Raw genomic sequence first — 22,455 nt, 5'->3', positions numbered from 1 at the left:
CTGCTCTTAGAGCAAGCATCCTGGCATCAGCTGGAAAAATATTCGAAAAATACGAGCATACAAACAAAGGCAATAAAGAAGCACAGAAAGAAAGCAGGCCGATATGTCTCGCCCGCGCACGCTCAAGCATGGCAATCAGAGGACTCTGACGGTGCATCGCATTCGCTGAGAGAAGGACCACGGGCATTTAAAGTCACGTCTGAGGCATTAACAACGCATTTGCTATAGTCACAAATTCAAGAGTGAGGACAAATTTTGAGTCTGTGCGAGTTATATTGAGATATCCTTCGTGAATTTTTCGCTTTGAGTAATATTGCGTTCAGTCGGAAATTAGTCGAACTACGTGATCGATGGAAGGGATAAAAGGGACGAACATAAATATCCTTATTTATGTGATATACCATAGCCTTAGTCACAATATTCAGTGATTTAATTAAACTGGAAAAAATATTAAGAGAAAAAGTTAGAATGCCTAAATGTTTGCTTTCAATCCTTGTACTTACCTCACCAAACAACTTGCGGGTCACTGATGCGAATTTCATGTACGCCTTGAGGGCATTGACCATATTGTATTATAATTTTGTATTGTTAAGCAAATTCATTAAAAAAATGAAAGTATCATAGATTATGCATACAAAATTTAACTTAGGCTGAACAGATAAAAATTATATACGAACACAAATTACCGTTGCTTTAAAAACGGTCAACTTTAATTGTTTACATAATTTATAAATAATATTAAATTTAACAAATAACAGTCACATATCTGAAAAAATACCTCGATTTATTTGATGCGCATCAATCTACTCATTGAATGAATAAGTGAATACAATATCTATTTTTAACATTTAATTGTTTAAATAATAGGCCATTTAAAAACAATAATATCAGAGATACAACAAAAATAACTTCAAATTCGTATTCAGCGGACAAAGTTATTAGAAAATGCTTCTTCATAATACAACAGTGACTAAGAATAAAAGCGGTAATAATTTCGACCACCTTTTTTCGATTTTGAACCACTGTGCGTCATGACTTACCACTAGCGAAACGAAATTTGCTGCATCTAAAGATATGGGAGACCGTACCATGAGAAGATTGATTCAAAGATTTTTCTTTGAAAAATACTCAATATCTGATTTCTTTGGCTAGCAGAGCCGCTTTTATATTTATTTCTTTAAGATTTCCCTGAATACATTTCACGCCTTTCAATTGGCATCAACACGATGAAGAAATCCTTTGATCAAGTGATGAATATTTGAAGTCCTGATTCCAGCGGATCCCACCGAAATATCCGGCTATAATTTTTGCATCACCTTTACATTTTAAGAGCCCTGAGAGCAAACATTTTGACTTACATTACTTCTGTTCTAAAAACTCTTTCTCGTATCCTTTTCTCCTGATGAGAAATCAAAGAGGTCAACAGTGATTTTAACGAATGACGAGGTAAAGATTTGTATTTTAACCAAATCAATGAATACTTTGACGATTTTGATTTAAATATGGATGCGTATACATTACGAAATATTTTAAAATACGCTCTAAACAGTCGGCACCTATCATCTTATCTCTTCAGGTGTAGCTCCAAACATTCGCCTTCTACATAATTTCGAAGTCACAAGTAAATAGTTTGGATAATAATTTTACCATATTTCGAGTCTTCCAAGTAGGTTAAAAAATTTTCCGGCCTTGGTGGCGGCGGCGTAAAGCCCTTGCCTGCCAAACAGGAGGTCGCGGGTTCGAGTCCTGCCTTGGTAGGTTGCCCCTACCATATGGGTATGGTTATTCGTGCGCGTGTAGATGTTACTTTGTTGAAAATTCCGATTTAAATCGCCATTTTCAGCTGTTTTCGATGATATGGGGTGAAGTAAATAAATTAATAAGTCATCGAATCAAGCCTGGAATTACCTTATGGGCGACTCAAAACTCAGTTTTTTGGACCCAACCAACAACATCACGTCATCTCTTTCGGCCTTTCGTCCAATAATATTCTATACCCATTCTTATGAAGTCCTCTCTGATATACTCTTTCCAACTGTGGTCGTCTTAATGGCCGCTTTCATCTTGGTTGGCATTCTGATACCGCTCCAATTGTATCCATCTCTCTTACCTTAACGAATAAGCCCTAACTTGATACAAAAAGGTTGATGCTAAAATAACAGCCAACAACCTTTTAGATCTTCAAAAAATTGTTTTTTTGAACGCTAAGTAATTTTATTTGCTATGGTAAGTATCTACTGAAATGCTTTGATCGCGTGATGAATATTTCAGTAGTTGATTTAAATTTGTTGATGGAATAACTTTCCTGTTATTCATTCTAAATGCCTCACGTTTGAACTTCTTCATCAACAATTAGCTCTTGTAATCTCATTTGTACTTTAAAATAAGGCTCTCTCTGCTTATAAGTCTAGGAAATGGGCCTAATTGGAAATGATGAGGGGAGAGTGGGAGAAGAAGATTAGGATAAGGAGAAGGAAATAGCAAGGAGCTTCGAATGTCTAAGAATACATTTACTAGTGCTCCATAATGGGTAGGCAGCTACTAAACGTAGAAAAAACATTTCTGCGTATCGGCTTGATGTGTTCCTGTCTTCACATTTCTGTCTGTTGTTTAGCATTACCAAGTTTAATTCTCACTTCCAACTGATGTACCGAAAGGTGTCCAGGGCACAACGGCTCTCCTCAGATGGATGGTAACGGATGTAATTAAAATGTCTAAAGAGGTCACTGAAACAGCGATTGCGCATCCCGTGGATACTCTCTGCCATCGACAGTACTTGAACCGAGTCCTATGGAGTCGAAGGCCAACGGTCTAGCCACCTCACCAACCCGTTCACCGTTATTCAGGTCACCTGGAAAAAATTTCTTCGCTTTCAGTGATAAATAGTTCATAGGTGGGCCATAGGGAGATGAGGAGATGCGTACTTTAGGATGGGAGAGGAGAAAAGTGTTGTTCTATTTAAACGGTAGGGTCATATTACTGCGATCATGACCGTATGAGTGCACCAAATTAAATTATATCCCATTAATTAAGAAATGTTCAAAGTTTTTTTTACGTTTATTTGTATTTTAGTACCGATGATTGCATAAAAAGCGTGAGTATTCGATCTATGTTGCTTACCTCGACAATTACAGACATGACTGGTGCAGAATCAGCTGAAAAAACCGTTTCAATCACGACATTTATCGCCGAAATAGAGCAAAAAGAGGTTATGTGTTGCGGGTTGTCTAAGCTCAACTTAAATCGCACAGGTGCCACCGCGGTGCACCGTAGGATGTCAACCTACAGGAACAAATTTTTTTCCCTATTCATTTGGTACCTAGGGCTACATTTTGACATATGTCGAACTTTGAGTTCCGAAAAAAATTGTTTTATGACCGCCCCTAATGATCGACCAGCATTTTAATAAACTTCATATTCAGAGTATTTACATCCCAAATTTTTTAAGAAACATCCTGATACCATACGGTTCCGATTACGGGATTGTATCTATTTTTCCCTTGTCTTCATAACCTGAACTATCTTATGAGTCGGTCATTCATAAATTAAATATTGATCACAATTATTATTCATGAGCCATCTTTGATCTTTATAGCCCGGGATAAGCATGTGGAAACTCATTATTTCTCACAATACATTTGGCTCTCGCCCCCTTAGTTCTAGGAAAGGACCCAAAATGGAGGGAGATAGGTAGAGAAAGGAGGAAGCGGGGATGGCATGATAGATAAACCTTTGACGTCGTTTTTCCGTTAAATGAGTTATGAGGACATGACCTCGGTGGCCGGAATGAGTTCTCTCTCTCTATCTATCTCTCTCTCTCCGCTCAAAAACACTCCAGACCCCACCTTTCGCATCTCCGAAATTACGCGAGCAGCAGCACGGGAAACAGCGTAGGCAGTTGTGTGTTTTTGGTTTGTCTCATTTTATTTCAAAAAGTTGAGCGAACTTTTCCGTTCTGCCTCTGGGCCTATATCGATTTACATCGCGGCCTCCTCCTCCTCTACCCCCTTTCACCCCCCTCTACCCCCCCCCCCCCAAAACGCCATTTTTCCTCCAATTCCAGAGTGCGTGACGCAGGTGGAACGGACGGCAGACGAACGTGTTTCACCTCTTTGACATTTTTACAACCTTCTGTTTCCCCGGTAACGGAAGTCATTCATTTGTACGCAATATCGGGCGTGTAAGGAGATGAAACGAAAACACTGCGTAACTTTGTTGCCTCGTAAGATTTTAATTGCGTGCATCGCATTGAATTTAACTGTGCGTTACTCTAATGCGTATTGCATTCAGCTGTGCCGATGGCCTGAAGAAGAAAATCGCCTCAGGCCCTTTGGTCCAATAAAGTCTTATTTATAAGGCGAAAATAAATATCTCACACCTTGGCCTATCATAAGAAAATGGCCTTTGACATTAAAAAAGGTTACAGCCCTACATCAAGTGAAAAAATCCAACAATAAATATTAGGAGCAAATATAAATAAGAAAGAAACTAAAAAGAAAACTATGATCGAGGGATAATAAGATGGCAAAGGAAGACCTCGAATAAAATACATGGGACGTATAAAGCATGATTTGAAAGAGGAGAAACACGCAGGTGTGAAAAGATTAGCTAATAGGAGAATTGATTGGAGAGCTGCGTCAAACCAATCTTAAGATTGTTGATCAGTGATGACGATGATGAAGAAACATGTTTAAAACGGTGGTGGTTTTGTAGCATAGATAAGTATATTTCAATTTATGACTATTTGGGTTGCGACTTTGGATACGGATTCTCGGCGCGTGTATTTCATTTTTTAAGCATTTTTTCAACCTTTGTTTCCCCAGAAACGGAAGCCATTCGTTTTTACACAATATCAAGCGTATGGGAGATGAAACAAAACTTCACACAACTTCACCCGGTGTCTCATACGTTATCAATGGCAACTCGTATTTAATCGCGCTAAACATGTTTCAATCATGGAAATATAACACAGCTAAATACATTTGGACTAATATTTATATAAGTGTGGGATGAAACATTGTAAACGGATGCCTAGAAAGCTTGCTTTTTTTGGAATTTTTACAGCGTCAATGTTCCAGGAACGGAAGTCATTCATTTTAAGTTAACGACTGGCGGTTGAGATAAAACAAAAACACAACGAAAACACAACGGTGCGTCGTGAGATTTTTATTGCAGAAACTACATGTTTAACTGCCCTAGAAGTGCTTCATAGTGTGGTATTACTTTTTACCTCTTGCATATTGTAAAATTACCTGGTATTATATATTCGGAAAGAGGAATTCATTTTCAATTGAGGGCAAAATGAGCATGAGTTAATTAATATAAAATGAGAATAACTGTTAATTTTGGATCCAGCCAGCTGAACATTCTCCCTGAAAACAAGTCTCTTATCTTTGATATATTTGCAGCCTTTGTTTCCTATGGATGGAAGGGATTCGTATTCACACAATATATGGCCTCTGAGATGAAGCAGAGAAAGCAAAGCACAGTGCTTCGTGAGAATTCGATGGAAGTGTACATTGAATTCACGTGTTTCAAGCGATGGTATTGGCTAGTGCGCTCACCTCATGCATGCAAAAAAATGGTTGATAGAGTCATTGTTTTGGGGAGTGAACTTTGGTTTCCATAAATAGCTAAATGAGCATAGGCACACCATGAATGTCACCTGATGTCGATGGCAAGCTTTGGGAGCAACGTGTTTGGCGGACGTATTTCACTTTTATTTTAACTTTTTGAATCTTAGTTTCCCAGGAAGAGAAGTCATTAATTTTTACGCAATATCAGGCGTAGGAAATAAAATAAAAACACAGCACCACCCACTTTATAACTCGTTCTCTATGCATATTTAATTGCGCTAAACGTGCTATAACCGATACTAATAAATTGTTTCTTTACATCCACATGATAAAGGATAAAATTGCGGACTTAGGAAATAAAATTTCGGTACAAATTACATGCCAAATTAATGCAAGCATATTTATTTCATTGAAGAGAAGTCCTATTTTGGTTGCAGCAGATATAATTGCAAAACTCAGTCTCCAATTAAATCTTTTGTAGACTCCTTTATATTAAAATTGAATTTTTATAGAAATTATATAAATTATAATAAAAAAAATAAATATAATTAATTATATAAATAAAATTATATAAAAACATTTCTAGTAGTATTTTCTCGGGAGGTTTTCTAGTAGTAAAAACTGGTACTGGCATATACAACTTTCCGAGAAAAAAAATTCTAGAGTCGAACTGAAAAATTCTCCTTTAATTCAGTGTGGTCAATGTGTAAACCTTTCGGGTGGTGAATATGATGTTCGCTAAAGTTATAATTCATTGCTGTCTCCTGTTCATTCGAAAACCCGTCGCATACTTCATCAGTACTGCTACGTTATCAGTTAATCCTCTCTGCCACGGATGCTACGATATTCCTCGGTGCAGCTGGTGCAATTCTTTGTGCTTTCCATTCCTCCCGGGCGATTCGTATGCAAGCGTTGCTTGGGAGAGCGCATAATCGCCTTTGTTTCGCGGAGCGGGCAGACAAAGACGGATAAGCGAAGACGACGCGTCGTCGCATTCTCTTGTTTTTTTTCCATCGCCGCAATCCTGCGGATTTTCGAGTGGGTTTAGCCCAGTTCACTCGGCGCAATTCCGTTCTATCCCTCCTTTTGCGCATTCATGGCTTCTTCTTCCGTGTGTACTGTTCTGGACTGGTCCATCATGTCACTCAATACCAGGGGGAGGTTTGTGGCCAGAATGGGCTCTTTCGCCAATTTTGTTTCACTGTCGATTGTGATGGAGTCTCTTAAGTACCGTTTTTTATAAAATGTTTTAGGAAAGGTGAGAAATACCAGTTTTTACTGGGTTAATTTTTCTATTCCTTCATCTAATTTTAACGCAAAGTTTCCATTATTGTCTCGTCAATGATTAGGTTATCTAGTCATGTAATGCGAGCAGAAAATAACAAATGAAGTTTTCGACAAAAATCTGGTTGTATTAGAAATAAAACGGATTTCTTCATGCTTGGTTGAAATCATAATGAATTTTTATTTACGATAAAAATGCTGACGCAACTTGTAGTATAGTTTTCTTCTATCAAATGGGCCTTTGAATGCGGACCTGATGCCATCATATCCAATGAAAACTCGTTCAACGTCCACCGTTGCCCGTCTTCACTCACCCATCTTCCGCCCCACAAGATGTGGCTTCTTTATACCAAAATTTCAAGTTACAGGAACGAAAACTACGGGAATGCCAAGCGCTCAAAGTTGGGCAACTTGATTATAAGCACAAAAAACGGGTACTTTTTTGAGAAAAAATGAAGTACAAGAAAAACTGTTGGGACGAAGATATTTTTAAAGCTCGTGATACAACGTAGAAATAAATTCTTTTTCGTATGATTTTTGTTGCATTGAAATTAATTGCTTCGTTGAGACGCTAGAGCTCCTCAAACTCGAGTGTCTTGCTTTTTTTACAGACAGTAGATAGCCTGTATAGTACCTGATGCGCGGATTTGATTCGGTGGGCGATTGTTGAGTGCATATGCAGTGGAGGTATCGAAATAGTCCCCATACCACATGTGTAAATTGTCTATAATGTAGTACTGAGCATGTAGCAAGTTAGATATATTATAGATTTAATCATTGAGAGGTTTGATACAACAAACATGTTTACTTTATATTTTCATTTCCCTGAAACTGAGCACATATTTACGGAATCCGGAATTTTCACAAGCTATTTTTCTTTAATACTGAAAGATTTGTTATTTACGATGGTTTTCCGCTACTAGACACGCCTTAAAAACCCTAGAAAAATGCATTGATATTTAAAGATTGTGCTGCTCATCTAATAATAGGTGGCTAAAGAAAATATTGTTGACCACATCACACGGAATTTGACTGAACGCTGGCTGCCACTGTCAAATGAATAGTGGAAATGCGAGGATTTTAAGAAGAGAAATATCTATCCACATGTGCAGAGAACGGGTTGAAATTCACGGTCTTATTGTTCGTTATGATGGAGAAAGAGAGTCGGTTGATTGCGCGGCAAGTGATTTTGGATGCCGCAAAAAATACCCTAAGTTGGGGGGGAAAGCATTTCCAAGCGGTTTTTTTCGCTTCGTATTGTTTCGCTAGGGTTATATAAACCATCGATTCGCGGAGGGAATGTCTCTCTGAAAGAGCCAACGCTACCGGTGCTGCACTACCCCGGAGCGGGGAACGCTGTCACCTCTGCGGGCGATAAGATTGCGGAGAGATTAAGCCCCGGAACCATAACGCTCTATCTCCGCGGTGGCGCTTGCATCGTCGCCGTACGAAATGTATCGGAAAGTCAAAACGCTCAGGAATTTCTTTTTTTTAAAGGATTCTAGGTCGTGGTGAGTGGGGAAAACGGATGAATCCAGGCAAATGAAATGCAGGAGAAGAGAATAAAATACTCTTACTCTTTGGAAAGCCCTCTACCTCGCTTGCTGCGAGAGAGGGAGCTTCGCCCTCCTCCTCCTCCTGCTTGCTGGCTGGCTGCTACCTTACTCGCGTGGAGCGAAGTGGGCCAAGCCAACCTTTTTTACCTTGCAGCCCCGGTGCGCGCGCGTCTCCCATTGTGTCGCTGCTGCTTTCGCTAATGCGAATTTATATTCATCTCCGGCCGTGTTGCCACGCCGGCTGCTGACGACAAGAGTGCTTCATTTGCCCGCGTCGCCGTGGCAATGCATCCCGAGCTATGAAATAGCGTGGCGTCTTCGCCAAACTCGAGTCGCATCACTTGACCCGGAGTCTTGTGTTTGGTTTGATTTCACCAACGGAAGTGCGAGGAGGGGGGCAGACTTTTCCATTATCCTTGGCTCTGACGGTCGCGTAGTCGGTATTATTGTCCCAGGATCGTTTCCATGATTCAGCGCACCGATAAAAAAATGCGAGGATTTTAAGAAGAGAAATATCTATCCATATGCGCAGAGAACATGGGTTAAAATTCACGGTCTTATTGTTCGTTACGACGGAGAAAGAGAGTCGGTTGATTGCGCAGCAAGTGATTTTGGATGCCGCAAAAAAAATATCCTAAGTTGGGGGGAAAGCATTTCCAAGCGGTTGTTTTCGCTTCGTATTGTTTCGCTAGGGCTATATAAACCTGGGTTTTCGCTAGGGTTATTTGACCCAATGCTGAGCCAACCAAATTCTGTGATGGGCTGAATTTTCTTATGCTTTAGCAAAGAAGGTGGGGCAACTTTTGGGCCATATTAAAATTTTGGTGATCGATGCTGCCGTTTAGGGAAAACAGATAATTCACTATTGGGATGCATGGAAATCTGAGATGAGTAGGTGATCTTAGTCGTTTTGGCTCATTTCAGCTCTTGCCAATCCAAGTAAATGTGTCCCTGTTATTTTTATCAAGATAGGTATTATTCTTGTTTATTTATTTTTGTGAAAGAAAAACTTTAAGCTTCAATATAATAAATTTGTATTTTGCATTATTGCTCTTTCATTGTGAATTGAAAAAGTTTCACAAAGATTAACCTGAAACTACTGAGTTCAAAAAGCTTTGAATAAACATTTATACTATGGAGATTTGCGATTCACCAAGCATTGTTCAACTGTAACTCGTAAGCAGTGCATCACAAGCCTTTTAATTTTCCAAACGATGACAGCAATGGTGTTATAAAAGCATCATAAGCATCATAACCTGAATTCCGAAGGTGAATTCGACGGTTTCTGAGCTCTCCATTCCGCTATTTTCTCAAGTGTATCGATAAAGAATTGTTTCGAATCTTGATTGGTTCCCTCGTTCATAAGGATAAATTAGTAAGTTGGTTTGAATTCAGCGAGAGCATTGTTTTCATCTGAAAGACGCTATTATTTAGTGGATATTATAAATTACGCCCGATGCTATTGTTTAGAAGTTGGTAGTTGTAAAGTTCAATGACGTTGTCGTACAATAGGTATTTAGCAGATTAAGAAGTATTGACCTCCATTATAAAATTTCCATCTTCAGTGCCATTGTATAACAGACGATTTTTTTGGCACATTGTGATGATTATTATTAAATTATGATGATTAAATTATGATGGCCCATAGCTATCCATGATGCTGGCCAATATGTTATAATTAATATTTTAGTTCCACCAAACGTTTAGTAGAATTTTCAAGATTTGTTTTATTTACGGTCGTCATCCTTAATTGATTCACACTATGCCATGTAATCGGCACCTACAATTTGAATTTCTCTCGAAAACTCGACTAGTATCCATTTCCTGATATTTTTCGGAATCCCTGGTCTGTCATCACTGCGGTTTCAATGCTTTACAAGTCGTACTGCTGAGTCCTTCTGTTATTTTTTATTATTCATAGTAAGCGATCCCCTATATTTCAAGTGGATAACCATGGTGCTTCCGCTCCGAGGATTAACAGTAATAGTTGATGCCGTGATGATAGACGAAGTTGGAGCAACAGAAATCGTGTTCCCGTCGAGATTTTTTTGTTCTCCCAAGCCGTGTAAACGCATAAGGATTATTTTTGCAGATGAATAAAAAAACAACGTTCTCCCTTCCTCTGTTCTCATGCAAATTTTAGGCAAGGCAGAGAGTAATTTGGGCTTTATAGGAATTCTTGATAATCCTCTTACTGCAACAAAAAAAAGAACGGCTTCGGTGCATTTCATACAGTGGTGTTCCCAACTTGCCCGATTTTTCTCCCGCAGAATACGCGATCGTGCTCAGAAACTGCAAGATATTGCAGTCGAGTGGGATAGGTTTAAAAAGGAAAAAAAGACGAAGAAAAAAAGGATTTGAAAGCGGCGCAGCTGTTGCTTTCAACTGCACTTGAGTGGCAGGAATTCTAGATCATCAAAAAAATGCACCTCATCCCGTGAATTCTGAACAATGAAAAAAAAACTTGTTTCAATTTGCCCTCTTTGCTGGTTTGAAGTTTTTCTCTCTCCGCGAGGCGTTACAAAAGTGCGCGCCTAATGTGTCTAAAGTGGGCATTCATCTTTTGGTTGAATAATAAACTCCATTCTACCCCGAAGAAAATTCTCTCCCCCTCACCTCTGCGATCCCGCTTTTCCCATATTAATTCTCATTCTGCCCGAAAACGTGCTTCGACAAACCTGATAACACTCTTCCAATTTCTCCAACAATTTTGATAGGAAATAATACTTAAAATGCAGGTGCGAATAAAATTTGACCCTGAGACGATTTATTTAGGTAGTGACCTTTATAATCAACAATCAAACCATTTCCCAGTGCTCTCTATGCCAATTGATTTGATGCATTCCTTTTGAAATGAATCTTTCTTGGCTCCTAGGAAAATACTAAGGCGAACATAACACTCTCTTCTTAACCATTTAAGGTCCATAAATATTGCAACCGTTACATTGCATAACAAAATGCTTTTTAAGGCTAATATTAATGCGTAGATTTTAAAAATATTTACATGGAAGCGATATCTCTAATAAAGATTTAGTGCTTTCCCGGCGAATGGACTTAGTGAAGAGTTCTCGGGATCGCCACCGGGTCAGGAACTCCATATCTGCCGACATTTTCTCAGACGATGTCCGACTCGGTCATCGTCTGAGATTCCGGATTACGCCAGCCAATCAGAGCATGCCGCTGACGACAGCCAATCAGCAGTCACCTGACCACCAGAATGACTGCATATAAGAACATGAAAATTCTCACTCGTGACGTCACACGGGGTTTTCCCATCATTCATACTTAGCCATCGCGTTTTCGCGCGCTTGAAAATTTTCACTTTTCATTTAATGGCGAAAAATAGATATCGTCATTCGAAAATCTAAGAGCGTGAAATGCGTACTCCAGGAGTAATAATCTTTCGATTTAGGCAATAAAAAAATAATAGGAAACCACCCTATTATTACAATCATACACCTTCTCATTTAATTTTGAGAGAATATAAAAAACAATATGGGACATATATGTCCCTTGGACCTTGGAAAAGGGTTAATTAGTTCAATCATTATTTAAAATTACCAGAATTCGGGTACGTCTAGTAAGATGCTAAAATGGGGTTATTCTTTAAAATTTATTAATTTATTAAAAGAAATGTATGCTCAGGTTATAATTAAAATTTGTAAAGTTATTGAGATAATTATGATATAATTGCAATAATGACTTTATAAAAATTATAATATCGTAATTGAGATATTTTTTGCCAGGAATACTACTGCGTATTTCAAGAAAAGTTAATCTTTCTCCAAATATCAATTTGACTTCTCGTACTGCTTTTCTCAAGGATAGGATAATTTTATTGGTACGTTAAGAATGAAATTCACCACGAACAAATCATTTAGCTCTGCCGAGACTCAAATCCGGATCTCCCGTGAACCTGTCCGTGACTGTACAGAAAGTCACTTGTTCTACTAGAATTTCGTATATTTTTATTACTTAGTAATTAAATAATTATTTAGTAGTAATTAGTAATACTAGTTTTTTGTCATCTGCTGTTGCTGCATATATTTCTAGCTTGATTATCGTGATATTTTTCACTTTTCACAAATTATAATTCATGATAACTAAGTTATTTATACCTAAAATTCTACTTCTTGGGTTATTTATGAGTGGAAATGTTTTTTATTTTCCAGAAGCGGTGATACTGCCTCATCATTTGAACACAATCGCTCAAATAGCTCCAGGGAAAGTGATTCGCGCGAGAAGGAAAATTTTAAGAAAGGAGATCTCGGTAAGTACAAGCAAAACAAATTTATTTTCATTTGTTTTTACTCAAAGCTACGATTCATTTACTTTTTGTGAAAGGCGGATATGCCGCCACCGTTCAAAGAATAAGGTCGTTAGTCATCAAATGAGTGCCTAGTGATACTTTGCATGCTATTTCAAACCAGATTTAAGATAACTCTAAGGTGTCTAAATTTGTATATATTTATTTTAAATTTTGGTTTGACTAAGAGTCTAGGCAACAGGAAGATTACGTAAAGGATAGCGTAAGAGCTTGAATGCAAAGCCTTGAAGCATATACCATATTGGATAAGATTGAATGGAAGAATATCGAAAGGAAAAAATTCTTAGGATCGCCATTGCTGTCACATTTATGGTGCATTTCTAGAATTTTTTGAGTTATTCCTCAGATGAAATAATATTAAATCTGGCAATGAATCTCCCTGTTGAATCTCGCCACTGTGGTCCATCATTTCACTCTAAACCTCCGAGAGAGATATTTCCTTCGGCGCAATACGCACCATGACCCTCCAGAAAATAAATACTTCGCAGCTGATGAAAACATGAATGTCTACTCCTTCCTATTTTCAATATAGTGCAATCCGTTGTTTCCTCTTCCCCAAATGTAAACAAATTGCGGGTCAAACGGTATCTCTCCGCATCAATCTTCATAATATGAATATGAGTTATGTTGGGGCGTACGATTATTATGAGGAATGCGGTCTCTGAGCCTTAGAGACCCTGCAAAGACCACTGTCTTTTCGTTTCGCGGCTGGACCCAGGGGTGCAATCCATCTTTTTTTTCAGAGAATATCGAATGCTTTTGACGTGAGTCGTACCATCATGAAAAACAAAATGAGTGAGACGGAACCATTCACTACTACCGTATTTCCATCTCCGTAACACCAACCCTTGTTTAAAAATACAGTCTTTTGAGACCCCACCCCGCACGTGTATCAAACACGAAAGTAATTCTCTTCAAAATAGACTTCCACCATTTTCCGTGTATGATCTTCGCAGTACCCTCAGGTTCCTCTATGACGGGACCTCTTTAATCCTTAATATTTCCTCCAGTATTGATCCATTCTGAGTTATTTAACAATGTTTTAGGATCGTCTTATTATTTTTCATTTTTATAATAATTTCACACTCATCCACCCAATATCCGCGTTTCAAAGCCATGTTTAGTTTTGAATGGTGTGATTATACATCTCTCTTGTCCACGATTTTTATCATGCATTAGTTATTAATGCTACCTTAAATCATCCGACAACGCTGCATTTACGAGGCATCAATAGTGTTTTTTAAACCGGAAATCAGAACCACCTTAAAGTAGTTGTAAAGCACAATGCGGACAAGCACAAATCCATTTTTTTCTCGCCTAAGAATTGCTCAATTTAATTGCTATTCCATGTATCATGGATGTCAAATATACGTTCCACAAATGTATTTGCTTGTCCACCTAAACGTAAGAAAGCAAATAAAACCCAATTTAGGCATCTTTTTTCTCTGCCTAAACTCAACCCTGTGAGTTTTGCGACTTTCCTCGAAGTGTCCTTCATTTCTTATTCTCCCTTGTAAAAATTACACTACGAATAGTTGAAATGAATCTGTGAATTCATAGCATGAAAATTTTAGAACTTGTACTCATGTCTCATGAGAATAAGACAATATAACTACGTTCCTTCTACCACCTTGTGTTTTTCTCGTGAACTTTGTGGAAAAAACAGCATTGGAAAGATTTTCCTTGGAGTGAAGTATCCCTCCTCTTTTGGCGTCTGTCTGCTTCACTTCTCGGGTGAGTTGAGGCCGTCTCCTCCGTTGTTTTACACCCTCTAGCTCCACTCATCTTCGCCTGACTCCTCCTCATCTTTTCCTTTCTCTTCCTCCTCGCGCCCTCTCCACCAATTCCTCCACATCATTCCTTCTCTCCCTCAGTGACAATATTTCGTTCATTTCAGGAAATTGCGAAGTTAGTGTAATCGGATTTGGTCCATAAAAATATCCTTGTGAGACCAAATATATTGAAGAAATGTAAATAATTCTTTTATTCTCTGATCCGGAAAATAATTCAAATCTATTTCATTTGATAAAAATGATTTTTATGCGCTGAAATGTGATAAATAAGTTTCCTTTGAAATGCAGTTTTTCAAAATGAAAAAAAAACTTTTCTCTCCTAACCCCTGGCGTCCCTCCCTCAGGAGAGTTTTTTTCGCTGCGCCATAGCTTTTCGTATTTAGGCGGAGTTTCAATTCTTTCTGAATTCTAAGTAATATTGAAGCATTGAAAGAATGAAGCACAGCATGATGTTGGTAAAAAATATACGTGCATATGTTAATAATTTTGTGCGTTCATTAATGATTTTTCATACTCCTAGATATTTGCCGGATTCGGAGTTTCCTTTTTCTTTTCTTTTGATACCATGTCACCTCGTGTTCTTGGTTACCTGAACTGTTCTTTCTTCATCGATGTGTACTCCCAGAAATAGCGTTAAGTTCAACTGAATAAAATAGCAAGAATCCTAAGTTTTTGGTGAAACTGAATGGATTTTTTAAATTTTATCATGCGTACAATACTTAACACAAAAGCGATGATTTGTGGCGTTGCTTGCTGGAACTCCTTCATGACTATCAGGAAAGAATAAAAATTTTCTTGTTCCACAGTAATGCATTCACTAGCGACAGGCAGCGATGTATTGTATCATCTTCTAGCACAGTTGTGTGACATACACAGCTGTTCCAGAAGGTGTATCAGACAATTGAGCCAGAAGATGATACACTCTAAACCGGTAGCGAGTAAATAAAGCATTGAGTAAATAGCAATACTTTATTCTATCCTGATAGATTTAATTAGAAGTTATCCGGAAGCGTGAAATTTGAATGAAATCAAGAAAAAAAATAAATGTAAAGGAAATACCATAACCAGTATTTTATGAAGTATTCCTGCATCTGTAGTATTATCTGCGCAGTCGTTGCTTGATATTTCATCATCGGCGTTTCCCTCTTTCTCTCCATTCTTCCTTTCTTTATCCCTTTCTCCTTCCTTTCTCCCCTCTTCCGTCCCCCCCCCCCTCGTGCACTCCCTTCTTCCTCATCCCCCCCCATTCCCCCTCCCATCGCAATCCACCGCGCTCGCTTTCATTCCAGCGTCTTGAACATAACTTTTCCAAGGACGGCGACAACGACCACAGAACGAAGAAGCGCTCACTCCCCCGTCTACATTCATTCCCATCTCTCTCCCTCAGTCCCGCCCCCTTCCCCCCCGAGGGACCACCGCATTCTCCTCCTCCACTTTCTCCCTCTTCTTACACTCCTTCCACTTCGGAATCCAATATGTCAGTCTCGCTTCCAGTGGTATCACCCCTCTGGAGGAAGGCGTCTCTGCTCCCTGGGCTGCCATGAAGATATTCTGACGCGCGTAAGCGGCAACAACGAAAGAGCCCAGAGGTGGAAATTCTCTCTCTCTCTCTTTTCGTACTTTTTCCCTCGACTCGCATTCAAAAAAATCTCACTGTCGCGTCGTTTCGACTACCAGAGTTTGAATAAAGAGCTAGACGTGTAAACGAATTAAACTGATGCATGAGATGTCCCATGACGTTGAGGCTGGGCAAGGTTACCTTTGATGCACGGCATCGCGAAAGAATGCTTTGTGTCGTACACAGTTTTATTTCTTCCTTCGCAAAGTTTTAATCTCATTCTCTGGTATGCTTTTTACTTTTCCGCCTCGGTTAGGATTTATTACATATTGCATAAAGCAACTTTTTCACCTCCATAGAATAGTATTTCCGAGCTATGCATTTATTTTCTACCTACTACTACGCGAATGGTTCTGAGAAAAATCTGCTGGTAAAATAATATGAGTTACACATCTTCACATGAAGAATTTAATTTTTCTGTGCCATTTTAACTGACAAGTATAGTTCTAGTAGAGATGAAATTAGAATATAGTGTTTTTCTATCCTTTTTTACTATCTTTGTTGACGTGAATGTATAGTATTCATGAAGAGAATTGAAGTGATAAAATGTTGAGCAAAATGGTAGGTACAGAAGACGAAATGAGACATGTTTCTAATGCCATAAATAATGAGCATCGGAGCTCGGACGTTTTAATCTAAAATCTAATGCTCTGCTCGCTCTGCCATACAACGGATGTATTTCACGGCAGAGCATCCGGAATTTTATAAATGTAATTTTGGCCCCAAAAACCCAATAAGCTACTAACCTCGGTGGAGCATGATAAATGGCTCGAGAAACTCTTCCATTCAGCAGAGCATTTAACATGATGGGACATGAATAGCGGAATAAAGGAAAAATTAAATTGCTTGTATGGAAGCCCTGGAAAACGAAAGCGATATATTATTCAAGACAAATTAATGCTACGCTAATATCGAAAGCAATACCAGTTAATACAGAGTTGCAAGAATAAAAATATCAATTATGTTGGATACCTCGACGTAGGGGAGTGGATTTTGGGCATGCATTTGTCTTTCGTCGGCTCTAGAGAAATATTTTCAGAATGTACTCGTCTTTTACATGCTTTATTCATCATTTATTTTTTAATCTATGTTTGAAGCAACTTCCATGCCTTATAAATTGCCATAAAATTACCTCGTCGTTTTTCTATAAATAACCAGGAGGATTCTCTCAGAGTTACATCAAAGTTAGGTGACAAATGTTAACCGTAATGTTAAGATTCTATTCGTTCCTAGTCAAAAGGGTACATATACGATACAGCTTGATGATAAATAGTGCCATTGTTCCCATTAGAAGATTGGATGAAAAGTTAATTATATTACTAATGACAGTTTTTGGTGTAAAGGAATGTAAATTTCGTCACCGTTGTTTCAAGAGGGGTAGAATAAGGAGAAGAGCTACGTTGGATATATTTCGTGGCTGATATAGTGGGTGTTGCATGCTGATGCTAGCTTATTTGCATCTTAGCCGCTTGCATGAGAAGGAAGTTATGTAGATTATAGACAGGCATTTGCAAGCGTATGGTGTTTCGATTTGTGATTGCTAATCAGACCGGGCGGGGTCCCTTTCATGGAGAGGGTATCAAGGAGGGGCACATCTACGCCTTTAAAGTACGTAAACTGCATTATGTGAGCCATCTCAAAGGCGTTTCGTTCAAATACAAACGACATAGCCAGAGGAAGTATTGAGCTTGTGATTCGCATAAAACTTTGTTTGCAGGTTCCTATACACCGACAACACAAATTAAATGCATAACACTTTCGTTTACTGATATACATACGTGTTATTATATATCCTCAGTGTACTTGTTTTGATAGTCTTATGCTGAGGTGTATCGTGCAGCTAAGTAAAGGTGATATATTATTTAATTCCTGAGATATATGCGCAGTAAATACTACATTATCATACAAGAATGGTGCTCTTTCGATAATTCAGGGAAATAGTAGGAATAGGGTGGCAGTGACTGTTCAAAGGCTTCCGATCCACGCTTGAATGCCTTGAGGGGGGCACCGCAAATGCAGCACCTCGTCCATCCGATGGGACGTTAAGCCGTGGTTCCCTTGGCGCCCATCGTCATGATTTGGCTAATATCGACGCCGGGTTTCTCTCTTGCCGTGCGACTAAGGGCGCACGTATTGAAGTTTATTAATTATGTGAAAATCTGTCCCAGACAACAAATTCGATAAAAAGAATTATTTAAGTATACCGGGACTAGCCACAGTGATAACTTTTACGGAGTCACCCGCAATGCACAAATTGTGCGAAAAATCCACAGAGGAAACATCATCCCGGTCAAGGCGAATAATTGTTTCTCTGTGGATTTTTTTGCACGATAAAAAGAATGTAAACTGTCCGTAATTCTGTTTTTATATACGCTATTTTATGTACGAGGGTTCATGACAGGCATCCTGTCATCATGATTAGTCAACCATCTCAGGATTGGTTTTACGCAGCTCGCCATTCCTCCACTCATATCCGCTAGCATTTCCATGGCGACGTATTCTTCTCTTTTACATCCTTTATATCCTGTCCCATGTAAATCATTCGTGGCCGTCCTTTGCTCATATTTCCTTACACATATTCTTCCCCGATTATTTTCATCGGGTCATCATGGCTCATAATAATAATAATAATAATTACACAGGAAATATAATCCATATATGTATATATATAATATTAAAGGAAATATATTTAAATAAGGAAAGCATTAACAGATTACAAAGCACATCATCCAAATGCTGCTGTCGAAAGGTTATACATTAAAAGAAAAAATGGTAGTAGAGGTTTAATACGCATTAAGAACCTACATTACAGAATTATCGATAAATTTAGAAATTACTTTTTCCAAAAAGGCGAGACGACTAACCTCAATAAGTCAGTCATAAAAAATGATGATAAAGCAACACCACTCCAGCTTAATGTCAGAGACAAATCAATAGATGAAGAAAAAATAGAGGAGCTAGAAGACACATGGAGAAGCAAGCAGTTACATGGCATACATCACAAATTTCTTCATCAGGAATGCGTAGACACCTCACTATCAAATGCCTGGTTAAAAAGAGGTGAGCTATATAAGGAAACGGAGGGGACAATGGTAGCTATTCAGGACAGAGTAATTGGTACGAAGAATCATAGGAAATATATAATCAAAGACGGAAGCATATTAAATGACTTATGCCGTAAATGTAATGCAAAGAGTGAGACGATAGAACACATAATTAGCGAATGTACTAATCTAGTAGGTAATGAATACACCAAAAGACACAATAATGTATGCAAAATTATTTATTTAGAAATAGCGTATGTTACCGGATTAAAATTGGATCATGAACCATATTACCTTTTCACCCCTGCTACAGTGCTGGAAAATGAAAATTACAAATTATACTGGGACAACACAATTTACACATACAAATCTGTCCAGCATAACAGACCGGACATAATCTGGATTAAAAAAAAAAAGAAAAGTAGACCTTTATAATTGAAATAGCAGTTCCGGCTGACCACAACCTTAAGAAGAAATACGAGGAAAAGAAACAAAAATATCAAGACCTCGCAAGGCAAATAAAAACTATCGGGAAACAGGACGTGGTCACCATCATCCCCATAGTAATATCATCAACAGGAATAATACATTCATCACTCAATTTTGGAATTGAACGATTAAAAATTAAAAGAAACACAATATATAACATTCAAAAATCTGTAATACTGGATACAAGTAGAACAGTTAGATTGTTTTTAAATGAATTGTAACTTGAGGCAGCGTCTTGGCAAGGCCCGACGCTGGCAGACCTCCAAGTAAATCTAGTGGAATAAAGAATAATAATAATAATTTATTCTTCCATGCATACATATTTTTTACAGATTATTACATCCATTCAAGGAAGTAAGGAAGCCTATAAGGCAATAAGCCTGTGTTTAGGCTAACTTCAAATTTCATAAATTGCGGAAATGATAACAAATAGAAACAAAATACGCAATACCTTGAGAAAAAAACATTACAAAATACTCCTTTTATACATCGTTAAATTAGGCTTGTGCATAGGGATCGAGAAACCTTTGCGAGAATTAAACAACACATTGCTCCCAAAAATTTTTGAGCTGTATCCACTACACAAAAAAAAACATTTTTAACACTTTATAACAATTCATATATCTTAACGGGAGTGTGTTAAGTTCAATGAAGAAAGGACGGGAATGTTCGTAACGCTTTTTAAGTAATAATAGTCTAACAATTTTTTCCTGCACGAAGTAGGCTGATTTTAAGGTGTTAAAATATGCTTAATTAGGCCGTATTTAAATTGTCGCGTCTTCTCCATCAGGTTTTAAGAACAATTCTCTTTACTCCCATTCGTCTTAGCGTTTCCTCACTCCTTATTCGGTCAATCCCTTTTATCGTCATGATTCTTCGTTAGCACCGCATTTCGAATGCTTCCACTCTTGGTCTCTCTGCTGTGTTTAAGTCCAAGCCTCGCCCTCATACAGAAACATGCTGTAATTGAAAATGTTGCATGAACTCTTAAATGAGAAAAAGGACACACTGGTGTACAAACACTTTATGTGGAGCACCAATAACCAAAGCAAAAACCAAAGATTCGAATTTAGAGAGAGAATTTTTCAGGTTTAGTCTCGTGGAACTCTAGAAAAGAAATAATTTAAAGTTTACTGGCAGTTTTCCACAAACAGTTTAATTTTACGACCGGTTTCAATACGTTTTGTTTTATCTATAGATGAAATTCTTCCGTCAGATGCGAACGAAATATTTCTATTCATGGCCCGAAGACATGCATAATACAGCATTCATTGAAACTATAATGATATTTTAGTGTTTGTGTAAAATTCCCAGAAACCTCTAATTTATTAATTTCTGGTTGTACATCATTGAATAACATATTTTCCTTTAATCTATGCAATTGTAAGGGATGATTGTAAAAAAAATCGCATTTATCAAATTCTAATAAAATTTGGGAACATATCGTTTCCCAAGCATTGTGTTAGAATTTACTACCATTTCCGGGCAAAAGGCAAATGATTACGCTATCCGCGATGCCTCATAAGTGCCAATCTACAGGTATGGCATGTGAGTTTTACCAAGTGTTTCTCTCCCTTTTTCACCATTTTAGTGTCCGAGGAGCCTAAAGGAATAAATTTTCCGGGGCGACGATTTGCTTGAGAAATTATTCATTTTGACTAAAGTGACTCGCTTTAAAAATATTTCTCAGAATCGGTCATTGCGAATCATAAAGTATATCGCGTTAATTTGATCATTCAAAGACTCCGTGAATTTGCGAAGTCTTGTTTTATTCCAATTCACAGCCTCCGCTTAGTTTGCCTGAGAGGCCTCATTGGTTTTTACAAAAGTTTAACTGAAGTAAATGAAAATGATAAAGCTACTCGTTAAAATGTATGAAGAAGAATCAGTAAATACTATTTTTATTTTCAAGATAGATAGAGAGATCAAAGTTAGTGAATTTAGTTTTCTCACATTGGAATTATAAAGCTCTCTCTCAACGGAAGACATACGTTTCATATCCACCAGATTTAAAAATTATAATTTTTATTTTATTCTCAAACCACCGGATACAGCTCTTACACCGGGGTGTTCAACAAATGTATCAAGTAAATGTACACAAACAACTATGCCCTGGACCGGAGAAACCTACCCAGGCGGGACTCAAACCCGCGACCTCTTGCTTGGCGGGCGAGGACATTACCCTGCCGCCACCGAGGCCGGCGAATAATAATTTATTTTAATGTTTCCATATCAAATTGCTTCCATAGAGAATCCCATGCTTATGATTCTTAAAATTTCCCTGAATTAGCATCTTAATAACCAAACAGGCTTCCACCTACCGCGTAATCCGCTGTTTCATGACGTGCGTCTCTGGAAAAGGAAAGAAATGAGAAAGAGCGCCTGGATATACGTGGGGAGTGGCAGAGAAGATTCTAGTCTTGGGTGGAAATTCGACTCTGCGTCGCTTGAAGTGATGGGATCCGAGAATTCTTCGACACGACCGAAGGGAGTAAACTTCGCCGTGGGGTAAATTTTGAGACGTGTTCCTGCCTTCACTTCACGCCAAAAATGGAAGGTGAGCGAGTGAGTGCTGCATTATCTCGTGAAGTCTACAGTTTAATACAAGCTTGCGAGAGACTTGCCTCCCCTTGGATAGGACTTGAAAGACGAGATCCCAGAAGAGACGAGAAACCAGGAATATCACGTACCTCGCATCATCAAAATTCATTCTATTTTCTTAATTTATTTTTAATGACAACGACACTCAATGGGTTGTTTCCCCTTAA

At 38.2% G+C, this 22,455-nt stretch overlaps 1 protein-coding gene across 1 annotated transcript in view; it reads left to right on the top strand.

Moving 5' to 3' along the window:
- LOC124156550 overlaps nt 1–22,455 on the top strand; it is a 1,117,512-nt gene that overhangs the window by 101,671 nt on the left and 993,386 nt on the right. The window contains exon 2 of the mRNA XM_046531158.1: nt 12,589–12,686. The gene's annotated coding sequence lies outside the window, so the exon portion shown is untranslated. The remainder of the gene's footprint in view (nt 1–12,588; nt 12,687–22,455) is intronic.

Source organism: Ischnura elegans, chromosome 3, assembly GCF_921293095.1.
Source record: "Ischnura elegans chromosome 3, ioIscEleg1.1, whole genome shotgun sequence".
Classification (NCBI taxonomy): domain Eukaryota; kingdom Metazoa; phylum Arthropoda; class Insecta; order Odonata; family Coenagrionidae; genus Ischnura; species Ischnura elegans.
The sequence above is the reverse complement of the archived record's forward strand: the minus strand, read 5'-3'. Positions and strand labels throughout refer to the sequence as shown.